Source organism: Oryctolagus cuniculus, chromosome 16 (genome assembly GCF_964237555.1).
Source record: "Oryctolagus cuniculus chromosome 16, mOryCun1.1, whole genome shotgun sequence".
NCBI classification, from domain to species: Eukaryota; Metazoa; Chordata; class Mammalia; order Lagomorpha; family Leporidae; genus Oryctolagus; species Oryctolagus cuniculus.
In genome coordinates, this window is record NC_091447.1 from 41,583,589 (window position 1) to 41,602,520 (window position 18,932).

At 39.3% G+C, this 18,932-nt stretch overlaps 1 long non-coding RNA gene across 1 annotated transcript in view; it reads left to right on the forward strand.

Annotated features, from left to right (window-relative positions):
- The window catches only part of LOC138845899 (uncharacterized), a 68,092-nt gene that overhangs the window by 29,204 nt on the left and 19,956 nt on the right, over positions 1-18,932 (forward strand). Inside the window, exon 2 of the long non-coding RNA XR_011383208.1 lies at positions 16-85. This is a non-coding gene — a long non-coding RNA (uncharacterized lncRNA). The remainder of the gene's footprint in view (positions 1-15; positions 86-18,932) is intronic.

Genomic DNA, 18,932 nt, shown 5'->3' on the forward strand with positions numbered 1-18,932 from the left:
CCTTTGTTTTTACAGGCAAGAATGTGGAGGCTTAGAAAATTTTAATTGGGATGGCAATGAACAAGACCCATTTTCTTCAAAGCCTGTAAGTAACCTCTGTTACACTGCCTTACCTGTTTCACAGCTGGTAAATGTAAACAATTTTCTCAGGGGTATACAGTGGTTTTATTCCAGATACATTTTTAGACATTTTAAAGGTCAATTTTAATGGGAACTTTAATGATATATAACATACACACAGAAAGCTGCATAAATCATGTGTCTAGTCTAAAGAATTTCCACAAAGTAAGCACTATGTGATTAACAACCTACAACAACACAAGATAGCACACTGCTTGCTCTGAAAAAGAACACTTGGGCTTCCCTCAAAGTGAGGGATACTCCTTTTCTACAGGAAGCCACCAACATCCTGACTTCTAACATTAAAGGCTATTTTTTTAAAAAAATTATATATTTATCTGAAAGATAGAGTTTAGAAAGAAGGACAGAGAAAGAGGAAGATATCTTCCATTCACTCCCCATTGGCTGCAACAGCCAGAAACCAGGAGCCAGGAGCCTCCTCTGAGTCTCCCACATGGGTACAGGGGCTCAAGCACTTAGATTATCTTCTGTTGCTTCCTCAGGCACATTTTTTGGACAGAGTTAGACAGTGGGAGAGAGAGACAGAGAGAAAGGTCTTCCTTCCGTTGGTTCACTCCCCAAATGGCTGCTACAGTCAGAGCTACGCCGATCTGAAGCCAGGAGCCAGGTGCTTCTTCCTGGTCTCCCATGTGGGTGCAGGGCCCAAGGACTTTGGCCATCCTCCACTGCTTTCCAGGGCCACAGCAGAGAGCTGGACTGGAAGAGGAGCAACCGGTACTAGAACCCGTCGCCCATATGGGATGCCGGCGCCGCAGGCAGAGGATTAACCAAGTGAGCCATGGCACCGGATCCTCCTCAGGCACATTAGCAGGGAGCTGGATCAGAAGTGGAGTGGCTGGGCCTTGAACTGGCTCTCATGTGGAATGCTGGCATTGCAAGCAGCAGCTTTACTTGCCATGCCACAACACCAGCACCTAAAAGCTAATTTTTAATTTACTTTCATGAAGTAGCTCAAATTCATTAAAAAATAGATTCAGAGGGGCCGGCGCTGTGGCGCAGTGGGTTAATGCCCTGACCTGAAGCGCCAGCATCCCATATGGGTCCCGGTTGAAGGCCTGGCTGCTCCACTTCTGATCCAGCTCTCTGCTATGGCCTGGGAAAGCAATAGAAGATGGCCCAAGTCCTTGGACCCCTGCAGCCATGTGGGAGACCAGGAAGAAGCTCCTGGCTCCTGGCTTCGGATCAGCAAAGCTCCAGCCATTGTGGCTAATTGGGGAGAGAAAAGGTGGATGGAAGACCTCTCTCTCTCTCTCTCCCTCTCTCCCTCTGCCTCTCCTCTCTCTGTGTAACTCTGACTTTCAAATAAATAAATAAATAAATAAATCTTTTTTTAAAAAAAAATAGATTCAGAGTACCATGGAAACCTCAGAAGCCATCTTACTCACCATTTCAGTGCTAGAGCCCAGATGTTTCTCCTACACTTACTTGATTATACTTTAAAGAAAGACATGGCATCTTGGTCAGAAATTGAGCATGTTCATTCTAGTGGGTCACTTTGAAAAAGCTACACCTCTGAAGGATTCATTTTCTTCTTCTTTAAGAAGAGGATAAAAGTATTATGTACTAAGACCACCATTATCACAGGGTAAGTTAATGCACATAAGTCATATTGTAGGGAGTGTGGCATTGTGGTGTAGTAGATAACCTGCTGCCTGTGACACTGGCTTCCCATATAGGTGCTGCTACGTGTGCTAGCTCTCCCACTTCCTGTCCAGCTCCCTGCTAATGGCCTGGGAAAAGCAGCAGAAGATGCCCAAGTATTTGGGCCCCTTCCACCCACGTGGGAGACGTGAATGAAGCTCCTGGCTCCTGGCTCCTGGCTTCAGTCTGGCCCAGCCCTGGCCATTGCAGTCATTTGGAGAGGGAACCAGTGGTTGGAACATTTCTCTCTCTCTCTGTCTCTCTCTCTTTCTCTCTTGCTGAACTTTCAAGTAAATAAATAAATCTTTTAAAAAAGATAAGTCATATTATGGTGCATAGAGCATAGTATAACTTCAATGGAGGCTAATTTTGTGGGAGTTATTATTAGTAGTACTGTACACAAAGTTTCATACCAGAATATTTTGAAGTCCTGTGCTATGTTAATAATTTCCCCTACAACCTTAGGCAAATGATTTAGCTCTGGAGCATTTGAGTTTTATCTCTTTTCTAAGGAGACAAGAGATAAGAAGAATTAATGAGTTGTTTTTGAAAATATTGAGCTCCATAGATGAGAAGATGAAAGATGCTGTTTAAGGAATCAAAATAGCTTTTTGTTTTAAAACATAGCAGTGAAAAGACAACTCACTCCTCTCTTGAGAAATAGTCTTTTCAAAAGAGTAAATGTCATATTGACTTTTGAAATCCCTCAAGAATATTTGGATTAAATTCTAATACAAAAACTGCTGTCACCATTCTACAGAGATATGGTTAGAAGTAATATATTTAAAAATGATATAAAATCATTTTATTCTGAAGCAATGAGGAAATAACTACCAAGGCACATATATACACCCTGTGTACTGTTAGTTATATATAGCATGGCTTGGAAGGTGGAGGTTTTGGAAGAGGCTGGAAACCTGGAAGCCAGTTCTTTCTTTCCTGTTATCCAGTACTATGACCTTGGACAAGTCATGACACTCTTTAGAGTTCAATTTCCTTCCCTGCAAAACAAAGTTGTTAACCCATTAGCTTCATGGTTTTAGGAAGCATATTCCTTCTTTTTTAAAATTTTATTTAAATTATACAAGTTTAATATATTTCATATATACAGATTTAGGAACATAGTGGGACTTCCCCCCCTCCCACCCGTATTCCAGCCCTTTCCCCTACTTCCTCTCAATTCCATTCTTAATCTTTACAATGATCTATTATCAATATACTTAATGATCATGCAATTCACAATAGCTAAGATATGGAATCAACACATATGTCCATCAGCTATTGACTAGATAAAGAAGTTATGGTATATATACATTATGGAGTACTACTTAGCTATAAAAAATGAAATCCTGTCTTTTGCAACAAATTGGTCACAACTGGAAACCATTATACTTAATGAAATAAGTCAATCCCAGAAAGACAAATATCATGTTTTCCCTGACTTGATGCAACTAATAGAATACCCAAAATGTAAAGTATTGGAGTGAAATAGACATTTTGAGATTGGTTCATTATTTGATTGTTTGTAGCCCTTATGTCTTTCATTGAGGAATAATCTTTTGTTTATTTTTGTTTTGTTTTGTCTTCTTTCTCTTCATACTATTGGCATATTGCTTCTTAATTGACATTTTCTGATGAAAAATTTTCAATGTGTATGTTAATTATCAATGGAACAGAGAATGGAAGATGTAGAATCATGGTCAATGTAAAGACTAAAGAACAAATCCGTGTGTGTGTGTGTGTGTGTGTATGTGTATATGTGTATGTGTGTGTATGTATATGTGCATGTGTATGTATGTGTGTATGTGGGTATATGTGCATGTGTGTGTGTGTTGGTGGTATAGTTCAGACACCAGAGAGTTTTATAAATGCTCACTTCTAAATTTCTTGGTTTTGAATATAGCTTGAAACTGAGAGCCAGAGATATGAAATTAGTTTGCGAGTGTGATGCAGTAGAAATAGCACTGAAGTAACAGTCAGACATCCGGATTCTAATTTCTGATCTGGGTGAGTAGAAATGGGATATTTGACATGGCGTTTCTCCTCCTGGCTGCTCTCGAATGAAAGAAGAGGTGGTTGGACATGACTATGTGAGCTCTTCCAGTTCTAAAACTGAATTTTTAAGAGGAGAGGGAATCAACTTTACCATATGAGTGTGCGTATTTTGGAGTGGCCTCTTGGCATGTTGGGATTAATACGAAACTTAGATCAGATACTGGCAGAACTTTGCACACCATTTTAAAAGGGTGATTGAAAGATCTCTAACTCAAATTGTGCTTCAGTAAGCTATATTTATAATAAGGATAAATAACAAAATCAACTGCAAAAATCTGTGACTTCTATCAAAAGTCATTTTGTTCACACCCCTGCCTCTCCTCTGCTGGGTCACTGAAGTTTGGCTAATGTAGGCTGGACTTGTCTCCAGGCTGATGTCATTTTCAGGTGTCTATAGAGGATCAGTGAATGGTCGTGAGTGTGTAGATAACTCAGGGCTATTTAGATGTGCAAAAAGTTCAAGTCCAAATGCTTAAGCAGATTTTAATTTTTCTGCTCAGGTTTTCTCTGCTAACATCCAATAAGCCAAAGTAAATCATCTGACAAAGTTGAAAGTTCAGGGGCTCAGATATACACCACTCATCATTAGACCATGGTAATATAGGGATGTTAGAAGAGTAAAGAATTTGGAGCAATAATTCAATTTATGATAACTTGGATATATATCAAAGATCTTTAAAAAGTTCAAGGGAAATTCATGTTATATAAAAAATTGCATTAATTCCAAAATTTTGCACACAAATAAGCTTTTCTCCAGTCTATTTTAAAAATATTTATTGCTTTTCATTTATTTGAATGGCAGAGAAGCAGAGAGAGAGACAGAGACAGAGAGACACAGAAAGACCTTCCATACGCTGGTTTATCCCCTAAATGCCTGAAACGTCCAGGGTGAAGCCAGGCCAAAGACAAGAGCTTTGCACTCAGTCTGGGTGGCTGGGGTCCAAGAACTGGAGCCATCACCTTTTTCCTCCCAGTGTATGCATTATCAAGAAGCTGGGTTAAACCCAGGCACACTGATATGGGATGGGGGCATCCCAAGCAGCATCGTAGCTGCTGCACTGAATGTCTGCCCCTTTCATTTTTCTGCAGACACTTTGAAGTCCCTTCAGGTGTGTGAGTAGAGTATATGGCTATGTAATGGAACCAGACTTCTGAGCAGCTCAAGGAAGGGAAAGCATGTGTTTAAGGGTAGAGCTAGGCTCTGTAACTCCCTGTCAGTCATTGACTAACTTCTACATGTCTGCCTTCTGTACTCATCAGTGAAGTAGTTCATGGTGATCTGCATTGTTGAGTCCACAACACACCTCATAAATTTCTACAGAAAAAACTCCTTTTATTATGGTTAATAATGGCCTATTATTATTGAATTCCATAAGCGATTCTCAAATTCCACTCCATTTTGCCTATCAGTGGCCTTTGATGCAGTTGACCTTAATGTCCTCCTAGTTCACTTTTTCATTTGGCTTTAACTTCTGCTCAAAGTCCATTGGTCAGAACTAGTGACATGGTTCCACCCACAGTCAGAAAAATCTGGCAAAATATGGGACTCATAGATATTCAGGGAGCTCGGACTGCTTTTATCAGGTGTTCTGACAGATGCACTTTTCTTTTTTGTGTTTTATTTATTTGAGAGGTAGAGTTACAGAGAGAGGAAGAGACACAGAGAAAGGCCTTCCATCAGCTGGTTCACTCCCCTAATGGTTCCAATGGCCAGAGCTTGGCTGATCTGAAGCCAGGAGCCAGGAGCTTCTTCCAGGTCTTCTATGTGGGGCCGGGAGCCCAAGCAACTGGGCCATCTTCTACTGCTTTCCCAGGCCATAAAAGAGAGCTGGATTGGAAGTGGAGCAGCCGGGTTTTGAAACAGCACCCATATGGGATGCTGGCACTGCAAGTGATGGCTTTACCTGCTATGCACTTTACCTGACAGATGCACTTTACCTGATTTATTTTTCATTAATTTCATTAATTTGGGATGTGTCTCACCATTTCTCCCCTTATTTTGGTAACATTCTCTAAACATAAGCATCTCCAAAAAAGTACATGTATAAAATATTCCCAGAGGAAACACAGAAGGGAGAAGAAGCAGTGGCCACATCTACCATGGCCTGTGTCAGCAGAGATCCGTGTAGGCACCATTTACTAGCTGATGACCTGAGCAAGTTGTTCAATGACTTTGTGCTTCAGTTCCTGTAAATACAGGTGTGATAATAATAGTACTTACCTCAGAATAGTTTTGAAGACAAAATCAGCATACATGAAGAGCTTAGAATAGTGCCTGGCACATAGAAAATGCAGTAAATGCTACCTCTTATTATTTCATGAATTGGGCAATTAAGGTCTAAATCATAGAGAACTAAAAATAAAAGTGATAGTAAATTTATGAAATTTTAAAATGTCTCTTGTAAAAACCCCAGCCTAATGAGGAAGATTCTCATTTTAATACGTTTTATGACCAGGATTATGGAAACACATAAAAAAATTAAAAAATAGACTATGTTTCTTCCTGCACATGGGGCACTTTGGCTAGGAGTGAACATTTGTTTGGAAACGCTGAACAAGAATAGCAAGGGAACAGATAGAGAAAGTGAATGAGGGCACTTAAGATGTGCTTTGAGTTGCACACCCTATTGCTTTATGGAAATCCTGGTTCCGTATTAAGGGATGGGGATGAGGGTGAAGGGGGTAGGGCCCCGCTGGAAGTTTCAGAGAACTGGGTCCCGCCCCTGCTGACGTGGCTCTGTGATGAGGGCTTTCCTTCTAAGTTGTCAGCAGGAAGGTATTCTTACTGCCTTCTTTCCCTCTGCATTTCCAATAAAGAAGAACAGCCGACACAAATGAGACAGAATCTTTTTCCAGTTACATAGTATGCATATTTCATTTTAGCCACTGCCTCTGAGAAATATGATAGTGAGTGATTTAGTGGTGCTGAAGCAAAACCAGCTTATAAAATATTTTGGAAGTACCTTGGTAAATTTTCAAGGTGAAATGGCAAGGTAGGTGGTTAATTATCACATTGAAAGGCTTTGGGCATTTAGTTGGTATAGAAGAGGAATAACAACCCTAAATACAGCCCCAAATTACTATTAAGCACAAAATGCTAAAAAAATCGTGACAAACCAATCTGGTTTTTTAGAGTGTAATTGGCATGAAGGGGAGAGAATAGAGCTTTCAGGTGATGTAGTTGGTGGCACTTTAGCTCCTAACTTTTACTCTCAGTAAGGGTGTATGTGAACTGACTCCTTGCTTCCATCATCATATAACTAACTCTTCATAAATGTTCCTGTGGGAAAGGGTCCAGTTGTAAGTTTCCATATGCTGAAGTAAGGAAAACCTCAGCCAAAATTCTAGCCAACACTTTTTTTGCAAAGGCATAACTTCTGAAAAAGAGAGTCTAAACAAAATGGGTTGTGTTTTTTCGCCTATCTCTTTCTCTCTGTGCCATATCAAACTGGATCCTCCTCTTATCCTTTCCTTTGGACAAATTCCTCCTTCTTTATCTTTCCTTCCCCCCCTCCCCTTCTTGTCACAAAGATCCTTTGATAACCTATAATTTAGCAGATACTATGCTGGGGAAGGGATGGGAGAAGGGCAGGGTTGTAATAAGGAAGATCTTTCTATTTTTTTTCCAAAGATTTATTTATTTATTTGAAAGTCAGAGTTACACAGAAAGAGAAGGAGATGGAGAGAGAGAAAGGTCTTCCATCCATTGGTTCACTCCCCAGTTGGCTGCAATGGCCAGAGCTGCACTGATTTGAAGCCAGGAGCCAGGAGCTTCTTCCTGGTCTCTCATGCAGGTGCAGGGATCCAAAGACTTGGGTTGTCTTCTGCTGCTTTCCCAAATTATAGCAGAGAGCTGGAGTGGAGCAGCTGGGTCTTGAACCAGCGCCCATATGGGATGCCAGCACTGCTGGTGGTGGCTTTACCCACTATGCCACAGTGCTGGCCCCAGGAAGATCTCTCTTTGTTCCCAAGAAACACAGAAACTTCTAAGGGAGAGCCCCTATAAACATACCTTTACAATTCAGGGTTCCTGAACTGAGGATTGTTGCAATGCTCAAATCTAGATGGTTTCTTAGTCATCTTAATTAGGAATAGAGACTAATATATGTTCCAGCCTGCTATATATTAATTGGGATAAGTTACTTAAATTCTTGGAGGCTTAATTTTTCCAATCTGTAAAGTGGATACAATACATGATTCAAGATCATTAATAAAAATGGAATACAAATACACAGGAAGGTAAATGAGCTGTCTACTGTCAGAATAATTCTTTAGTAAGACAGGCCTAAAGAAGGATTAATGATATTAATGGAGAGGAAGAGGCAGATGAAGAAACATTTGGTTGATACAATTAGAGGTCTAGGACACCAGCTGGATATGTGGGTTTGGATATAAGTGATTTGCAGGTTTCTGACTTTAGCCCCTGGTGATGTCATTAACTGGGGATGGAAGTGAAATGCAACTATAATATACTTCAGATCTTTGGTTTGGAAGCCCCTGCAGAATAGTCAAGTGGAGATGCCCAGAAGGTAATTTGAAGCCTAGGTCCGGAGAAGTCATCAACTTTCATTACATATGTGCTCAGCATATAATATGCATGAGATAATCTGTGAATACTGAATATGGAATGGTTATAAAAAGACTGAATGACTGCTTTATTTTCTAGTGGAGGGTAAAGATGTAAAATACATTCTGACATAGTGTAACTAAAATACTTGTATATTAAAGGAAAAAAATTCACAGCTTACGATGAAAATGCCAACAGGATATGCTCATTCAGACCAGGGTGTGTGGGGAGATCTCTCTGAGGAGATCTAGGGAGTGACTGAGGGTGAGTTAAGTTGGCTGGGTATCTTTTATGTCCAGATAGTAACTGCCTTGAAGGTAGAAACTTGATTGTTTGCTGTTGTATCCCCAGTTCTCACAGTAGTGCCTGACATGTGGTAATCTCTACTTTATACTTCTTGAATAACTCATTGAAAGAACAAGTGGAATGGGTGAATTGAGATTGCCCAAAAATGAATACATGGAAGAGTGATGAAAATTGATCTTGGAGAGAGAGTGCAATCTCAGGGAAGAGTTAGGAAGAAAATGGCAGAGGAAACTCTACACAAATTAGAGGGACACAGTGGACCTAAGTGGAGGGCATGGACACCTACAACTTAGGATCCCACCAGCTGAGAGCCTCCACATCAGCATTGGAGAGAGAGGTGAGAACAGACTACAGTAGCCCAGGCAACTAGAGATAAAACTTCAGTAAGAGTCTAAAGGTAATCTGGCTTGGATCTCCATGGGGGATAGCGCACCTGCCAAACTAGAGGGGAAAAAAAAAGAAGGAAGCATTTTTCTCTCCCTGATCACCCTGCAATGGTGTCCTGTAAAAGGCCGATAGAGAGAGGCATCATTTTGGACAAACATAACAGCTGCATCAGCTTGTGTCTGCACCCAGCAACCAGCCGAGTGGAGAATCCTGAGTCTGGTGGGGAGAACTGATGGGCTTGGGTGCTTGTGACTGTGGGAAACTTCTGTGCCGGGACTGTGAAAAAACTGAGGCTGTGTGGGAGGGCTCACTATGTGGCCGAGACTTTGGGTGGTCACTATGGAAGGCTTCACATACTCAGAGCTCCCTGGTTACCTGGTGAGGGTCATTGTTGGGGAATCTAATAGTATGCCTACTGGGGATAGCGCTCAGGCACTGGTCTCCTTTGAGGAGAGGAACTCAGTTGAGCAGAATATACCTCCCTTCTGATTTAAAAAAAAAAAGAGAGAGAGAGAGAGAGAGAATATTCACCACACCAAACCTGGGTGTGTCACCCTAGACATGCCCTTCACCCTGGAGAACTGAACAGAGCTTCCTGGCCACACCTACCACATGTGTGTAGGTATTCACTGAAAGCAGACGTTCCATTAATCTACAGAGGAATAGTACAAAGATAAAGGCTGGCACAGTGGAAAAAAACAAAGAAGTAATCAACTAGTATCTCCACAAATGCTGAATAACAAATGCACCAATTCAAGAAACAAGAATAAGGAAGACAATATTATGCCCCCAAAAGAACACAACACTTCAGTATTAGATTGTGAAGATGATGAGATTGAAGAAATGCCAGAAATGGAATTCAAAAAATTGATCATAAGATTACATAAAAGTAATTAGAAGCAAATGTATGAACTACTGAAATTTGTACAGGACATGAAAGAAAATTTCTCCAACAAAATTCAGATCTTAAAGAGAAATAAAAATTAAATCTTGGAAGTGAAAAATTCAGTAGAACAAATAAAAAATGCAGTGGAAAGCCTTAACAACAGAATTGATGAAGCAGAATAAAGAATATTCAACTTAGAAGACAAATCACAGGAAATTATATAGTCAGACAAAAAACAACAAGAAATTAGAAAACTAAAAAATCACTATTGGTAATCTACAGGATACTATCAAAAGACCCAAAATGCAGGTTCCAGGAGTTCCTGAAGGCATGGAAAGAGAAAGGATTAGAAGATCTTTTAGTGAAATAATAACAGAAAATTTCCCTAATTTAGAGAAGGAAAGGGACATCCAAGTACAGGAAGCACATACAACTCCTAATAGACATGACCAATAAAGACCTTCACCACTACACATTGTAATAAAATCCACCACAATAAAGCATAAAGAAAAGATTCTAAAATGTCCATGAAAGAAACACCAGATTACTTTCAGAGGATCTCCAATTAGATTCACAGCAGACTTCTCATCAGAAACCCTATAGGCTAAGAGAGAATGGTGAGATATATTCCAAGTCTTAAGAGAAAAAACTGTCAACCCAGGATACTATACCCTGATGAAGGTGAAATGAAGACCTTCCATAACAAACAGAAATTGAAAGAATTTATCACCACCTGTCCAGCCATGCAAAAAAATGCTTAACGATGTGCTGCACACAGAAACACAGAAACATGGTCATCACTACAAAAGAAGGTAAAGGAAGAAAATCTCCCAGTAAAAGTACAAAGGATATCCAAAATAAACAACAGGAATATTTATGGAAAATTGGCAGGGCAAAGTCATTACTTATCAATAATCACCTTGAATATAAATAGCCTCAACTCGCCAGATAAAAGATACAGATATACAGATTGGCTGAATGGATTAAAAGACAAAACTCATCTACTGACTGCCTACAAGAAACACATCTTGCCAACAAAAATGTATGCAGATTGAAGGTGAAAGGATGGAAAAAGTTATTACAAGATCACAGAAACCAAATAGAGCTGATATAGATGAAATATCAGATGAATAGACTTTAACTTATATCAGACAAAATAGACCTTAGCACAAAAACTGTTAAAAGAGACAAAGGAGGGTACTAAGTAATGATTAAGGGATCAATTCAACAGGAAGATGTCAGTATATGAATGTATATGCACCTAATTACAGGGCACCTGGCTATTTAAAACAAATGTTAAGGGACCTAAAGGGAGACATAGATTCAAATACAATAATAATGGGGATCTTCACTACCCCAATTTCAGGAGTGGACAGATCAACCAGAAAGAAAATCAGCAATGAAACAGCAGCAATGAAACATCAACACTATGGACCAAATGGATCTAATGGATATCTATGGAACTTTTCATTCTACAGTTGCAGAATACACATTCTTCTCTCCAATGCATGGAACTACCTCTAGGATTGACCATATGCTAGGCCATAAAGCAAGTCTCAGCACATTAAAAAAAATTGAAATCATACCGTGCATCTTCTTGGCCCACATTGCAATGAATCTGGAAATCACCAACTCAAGAATCTCTAGAACATGTGCAAATACATGGAGGCTGAACAACATGCTCCCAAATGAAGAGTGGATCATAGAAGAAATGAAAAGTGAAATCAAAAAATTTCTGGAAACAAATGTAGACAACAATACAACATATCAAAACTTATGGAGGCTGGCGCCGCGGCTCACTAGGCTAATCCTCTGCCTTGCGGCGCCGGCACACCAGGTTCTAGTCCTGGTCGGGGCGCCGGATTCTGTCCCAGTTGCCCCTCTTCCAGGCCAGCTCTCTGCTGTGGCCAGGGAGTGCAGTGGAGGATGGCCCAAGTGCTTGGGCCCTGCACCCCATGGGAGACCAGGAGAAGTACCTGGCTCCTGCCATCGGATCAGCGTGGTGTGCCGGCTGCAGCACGCTGGCCACAGCAGCCATTGGAGGGTGAACCAACGGCAAAGGGAAGACCTTTCTCTCTGTCTCTCTCTCTCACTGTCCACTCTGCCTGTCAAAAAAAAAAGAGGAAAGTTTATAGCAGTTGGTGCCTACATCAAGAAATTGGAAAGGCACCAAATAAATGAGCTATCAATGCACCTCAAGGATCTAGAAAAACAACAGCAAAACAACCCAAAACTAGTAGAAGAAAATAAATAATTAAAATTAGGGAAGAAATCAACAAAATTGAATCCAAAAAAATTACAGAAGAAATCACAGGAAATTATACAGTCAGACAAAAGACAAGAAATTAGAAAACTAAAAATCACTGTTGGTAATCTATAGGATAATATCAAAAGACCCAACATGCAGGTTCTAGGAGTTCCTGAAGAGAGCTGTTATTTTTTTTATTAAAAACTAAACAAAATTGACACACCATTGGCCCAGCTAACCAAAAAAAGGAGAGAACCCAAATCAATAAAATTAGAGATGAAAAAGGAAATATAACAAGAGATACCACAGAAAAAAAAAGAATCATCATAAATTACTACAAAGAGCTGTATGTCAACAAACTGGGAAACCTAGAAGAAATGGATAGATTCCTGGACACATACAACCTACCTAAATTAAGCCATGAAGATACAGAAAACATAAATAGGCCCATTACTAAGACAGAAATTCAATCAATAATAAAGGCCCTCCAAACAAACAAAAGCCCAGGTCCAGATGGCTTCATTGCTGAATTCTACCAGACGTTTAAAGAACTAACTCCAATTCTCCTCAGTTATTCAAAACAATTGAAAGAGAGGGAATCCTCCCAAATTCTTTCTATGAAGCCAGCATCTCTTTAATTCCTAAACCTGAAAAAGATGCAACAGAGAAAGAGAACTACAGACCAATTTCCTTGATGAACGTAGATGCAAAAATCCTCAACAAAATTCTAGGCAATTGAATCTAGCAACACATCGGAAAGATCATCCACCCAGACCAAGTGGTATTTATCCATGGTATGCAGGGATGGTTCAACATTCAAAAATCAATCAATGTGATACATCACATTAACAAACTGAAGGAAAAAAACCATATGATTATCTCAAGAGATGCAGAGAATGCATTTGATAAAATACAACACCCTTTCATGATGAAAACTCTAAACAAATTGGGTATAAAGGAAGATTCCTCAGTACAATCAAGACAATTTATGACAAACCCATGGCCAGTGTCCTATTGAATGGGAAAAAGTTGGAAGCATTCCTATTGAGATCTGTACCATACAAGGATGCCCATTCTCACAATTGCTATTCAATGTAGTCCTGGAAGTTTTAGCCAGAGCCATTAGGCAAGAAAAAAAAAACATCAAAGGGATACAAATTGGGAAGGAAGTAGTCAAACTATCCCTATTTGCAGATGACCTGATTTTATATATAGGGGATCCAAAAAACTCCACCATGAGACAATTGGAACTCATAGAAGAGTTTGGCAAAGTAGCAGGTTATAAAATCAATACACAAAAATTAACAGCCTTTGTATACATAGATAGTGCCAAGGCTGAGAATGAACTTCTAAGATCAATCTCATTGACAAGAGCTACAAAAAATTCAAATACTTTGGAATAAATTTGAACAAGGATGTTAAAGATATCTATGATGAGAATTACAAAACATTAAAAAGAAATAGAAGAAGATACCAAAAATGGAAAAATCTTCCATGTTCATGGCTTGGAAGAATCAATATCATCAAAATGTCCATACCAACCAAAATTCCACAGACATTCTTCTCAGATATAGAAAAAATGATACTGAAATTTATAAGAAACACAGGAGACCTCGAATAGCTAAAGCAATCTTATGCAACATAAACAAAACCAGAGGCATCACAATACCAAATTTCAAGACATACTAGAGGGCAGCTATAATCAAAACAGCCTAGTACAAGTACAAAAACAGATGGATAGACCAATGGAAGAGAATAGAAATGCCAGAAACCAATCCAAGCATGTACAACAAACTTATATTTGACAAAGGAGCTAAAACCAATCCCTGGATCAAGGACAGTCTCTTCAACAAATGGTGCTGGGAAAACTGGATTTCCATATGCAAAAGTATGAAGCAAGACCCCTATACCTTACACCTTACCAAAATTCCACTCAAAATGGATTAAGAAACTAAATATATGACCCAATACCATCAATTTATTAGAGCACACTGGGGAAACCCTGCAAGACATTGGCACAATAGAAGAATTCTTGGAAAAGACCACAGAGGCACTGGCAATCAAAGCCAAAGCTAACAAATGGGATTACATCAATTTGAGAAGCTTGTGTACTGCAAAAGAAACACTCAGGAAAGTGAAGAGGTGACAGACAGAATAAGGGAAATTATTTGCAAACTATGCAACTGATTAAGGCTTAATAACCAGAATATATAAAGAGATCAAGATACTCTTGATACAAAACAATCCTTCAAGATACAAAACAACCTAGTTATGAAATGGGCAAAAAACTTAAACAGACTTTTTAAAAAATGTATTTATTTATTTGAAAGTCAGAGTAACAGAGAGGCAGAGGCAGAATGAGAGAGAGAGATGTCTTCTATCTGCTGGTTCAGTCCCCAGATACCTGCAACGGCCAAAACTGTGTTGATCTGAAGCCAGGAGCCAAGAGCTTCTTCCATATATTCCATGCAGGTGCAGGGGCCCAAGCACCTGGGCCATCTTATAGTGCTTTCACAGATCATAGCAGAGAGCTGGATCAGAGGTAGAGCAGCCAGGATTCAAACCAGTGTCCATATGGGATGCTGGCACTTCAGATAGCAGCTTTACCAACTACACCACAGCACCGGCCCCTTAAACAGACATTTTTCCAATCAGGAAATCCAAATGACCAGCAGACACATGAAAAAATGTTCAGGATCACTATCTGTCAGGGAAATGCAAGTCAAAATCGCAATGAGGATTCACCTCACCCCAGTTAGAATGGCTTTCATACAGAAATCATCAAACAACAAATGCTGGTGAGGATATGGGGAAAGAGGTACCCTAATCCACTGTTGATGGGAATGTAAACTGGTAAAGCCACTATGGAAGACAGTATGGAGATATCACAGAAATCTGAATATAGACCTAACATATATCCCAGCCATCACACTCCTGGGAATTTACCCAAGAGAAATGAAATCAATAAATAAAAGTGTTATCTTCATCCCTATTTTTATTGCAGCTTAATTCACAATAGCTAAGACATGAAATGCCTATAACTGATGACTAGATAAAAAAATTATTGGATATGTACACTATGGAATACTACAAAGCAGTAAAAAAAATAAAATCTGGTCATTTGCAACAAAATGGAGGAATCTGGAAAACATCATGCTGAGTGAAATAAGCCAGTTCCAAAGGGACAAATACCATATGTTCTCCCTGATCTGTGATAACTAATAGAACACCTAAAAGGGAATCTGTACATGTGAAATTGACAGTTCAAGGAGCAATGACTTGAACAGCCCTTGTCTTGACTGTTGAGAAACTGTTTTTTTTTTTCATCATACTATTCGTTGAACTCTTTACTTAACATAGAGTTAAACATATGTGTATGAAGTCAATTGAAAATAGAGCTAATTAAAAAATAAGATTGTAAATAAGAGGTAGGGAGGAAATTTATAACTGTAAAGCTTTATAGTTCTGCATACATTCCTTCAGACTTACTTCTAAGGGTACAGTTTAAAACCTTGTCATGGGACCCAAATCCCATTAAACTGGGTGGTAAAACTGTCATCTTAAGTATTGAAGTGATTATCTTAAGTGTTATAGTGAATATATAGATAGGATTAAGTGTTAGAGTGATAATATAAATAGGATCAAGTGTCTGGTACTAATAATTGACAGAATTATAAAGGAGAGAATCTTTCAATATGGGAAGAAGTCCATACAACAGACTCATAAAATGACAATCACTTTAAGTAGCACTCTGGCCTCAGAATCAGCCCTTAAGGCAACCTGGTCTGGCTGAAAAGCCCATGAGAGAATTTCAGGCATGGAAATCCAAGTCACTTTGGCAAAAAATGTTCTACATGAAGGATCTCTGTTGAGTAAGACCCCAGTGGGAAGAAGTGGCCATCAAATAACAATGTACTTTTCTCTAAAGAGAGGAGAGAATTTTTGCTTTGCTTATGTCCTCACCTAAATATTGACAGAGTTTGTGGATTCAAAAGGCCTCCATAGCCTAGGCAGCTCATGTCAAGAGCCTCAGGTGATCATTGATGTCATAATAAGAGTGTTAATTGTTAAGTTAACAACAGGAGTCACTGTGCACTAACTTCCCATGCATGACTTCTGTCCTCAATGAGTTGTATTATGAGAGTTAACTGTAAAACTTATACTTAGTTTGTGTATGTGTGTGTGTGTGAGTGCAAATTGTTGAAATCTTTACTTAGTATAGATTTGGTCCTCTGCTTATGAAGTTAATTGAAAATAAATCTTAATGTGGAATGGGACTGGGAATGGGAGGGGGAAGTGGAGGAGGGGTGGGAGTGTGGGTGGGAAGGTGGGTATGGTCGGAAGAAACACTATATTCCTAAAGTTGTTCTTATGGAATTTGTATTCCTGAAATAAAAGGTTTCTTTGGGAAAAAAAGAACATTGATCTTTAAAGAATGAAAAACAAAATCAACTCAAAATGGATCAAGGATCTAAGTCTATGAAATGATACCACCAAGTTACTAGGGGAGAACATTGGGGAAACACTACAAGATATGACATAGGCAAAGACTTCTTGGAGGAAGACCCCTGAAGCACAGGCAATAAACACAAAAAATAGAAAAATAGGATTACATTAAGCTAAGAGACTTCTGCTCTGCAAAGGGAGCACTCAACAAAGTGAAGAGGAAACTGATAGAACGGGAGAAAATATTTGCAAACTATGCAACTGATAAAGGATTAATATCCAGGATTAATAAAGAACTCAAGAAACTCAAATACAACAAAACAAACAATCCAGTTAAGGACACGGACAGGCATTTTACAAAGGATGAAGTACAAATGGCCAACAGGAACATAAAAAAAATGCTCAGGATCACTAGCCATAAAGGAAATGCAAATAAATACCACAAGGATGTTTCATTTCACCCCAGTTAGAATGGCTCCCAAATAGAAATCAATGAATAATAAATGCTGGCGAGAATGTGGGGAAAAAAGGACCCTAATACACTGTTGGTGGGAATGTAAACCATAACAATAACACCTCCTGTCTCAATAACACAGGAGGTGATTAGAGCAAGTATCATTGCTTGAGTGCTGTGTACGTATTGCAGGAATCTTAGGGGAGATTTTTTCATCTTCTCATCAGTCAGAACTGTGGCACTTCACCAGCAGTAGCTGGAATGTGGTGAAGGCCAGGAGTTTGTAGACAGATGCCAGGATAGATGCAAGGTAGAACGCTTAGCCAATGATATCTGCAACATGAAGCAAAAATAATGTCTTCAAAATGGAGAGAGACCAAAGTTTCAAGAAGGCAAATTGGTCACAAAATCAAATGTCACAGAGGTTGAAAAAGATGAGCTCTGAAAGGAGACTATGGATTTGACATTTAGAAGGGCAGAGACCCTGCCCATTACACTCTCTGTTGTATTCCAGGCACCTTCCCCAGCACCAGAGACAGAGTTGGCAATTAATCACTGACTAGGGAAATTAATCTGGCTGTGGTGTATTAGATGTATTGCATGCATAAAGGTCTGTATTGATCATCCAGTATAAATTAAATTCTAATTTTCTCTAAGTAAATACTTTCTGGAAAGAGTGAGCACCCAGAGAGTTATCCTTCATATGCACATCAGAAACCAGTTAAAAAGAATAGACTAGAACTTAAAAATATGTCCCCAAAGCTCAATGAGGCAAGAGAGGAGAACTACCTGGTGTACTTGCTTCTCTAGTCTTAGTAGTTGTTCTTAGTAGGTACATGTGGCTTGTAGCCATAAGAAAGCCTCTCATGTAGCATGTTTATTTATATGTTCTCTTTTTATAAAAAAGATTTAAAGCAGTTTCCCCTCTTATAAGATGACAGAAAATGATCTATGAAGGGCACTATGTCATCAAATGTTTTCAGTTAGTAAATCATATTTACATGACTTTTAAGAATTTGCAAAGCCCGTTTAAATGCACCATCTCATTTGATTCTCTCAATAACACAGGAGGTGATTAGAGCAAGTATCATTACTTCTCCTTGCCTCCTTCATTTTAGCATTGAAAAAAAAATCCAAGAGATCTTAAGTAATTTACTCAAAATCATACATGTAGTGAGAGATTGAGCCAGGACTCATTCAAAAGTTTTAATTCATAATTCAGCATTCTTGACAAAATAAACTTTGCCTCCAAATACAAAGAAATCAGTTAATGGATAAAAACTGTCATTTGAAACCTCGGAACTAACAACCATTTCTTTTTCTTTTTTGAAAATTTCATGTATTTATTTTATTTATCTGAAAGGTGGAGAGACACAGAAAAGCAGAGGGATTTTCCATTTTCTGGTTCACTCCCCAAATGACAGATGGCTGGGGCTGGGCTACCACAACCAAGAGCTAGAAACTCAGTTCATGTGTCCTGTATGGGTGGCAGGGACCCAAGTACCTGAACCATCTGTTGCCTCCCAGGGTGAGCAATAGAGGGAGCTGGAGCCCGGAGCAGAACTGGGACTTGCACCAGGTACTAGCTCTGGGATGTGGGCACCCCACAGAGCATCTTCCCTGCTGCACCAAATGTCCTTCCTTTTGACTTCTGCCTTTTGCCTTCTGTTGAGGAGGGTTGTATACAATTTAGATCAGTGCATATGTTTTTGAAATGCCTGCTTCTCTTTGCAGAGACTGCTATGAAAGAGTGAGATGTGGTAGCCTTTCTTTGTAGTGAAATACTAATTACAAGGCATGC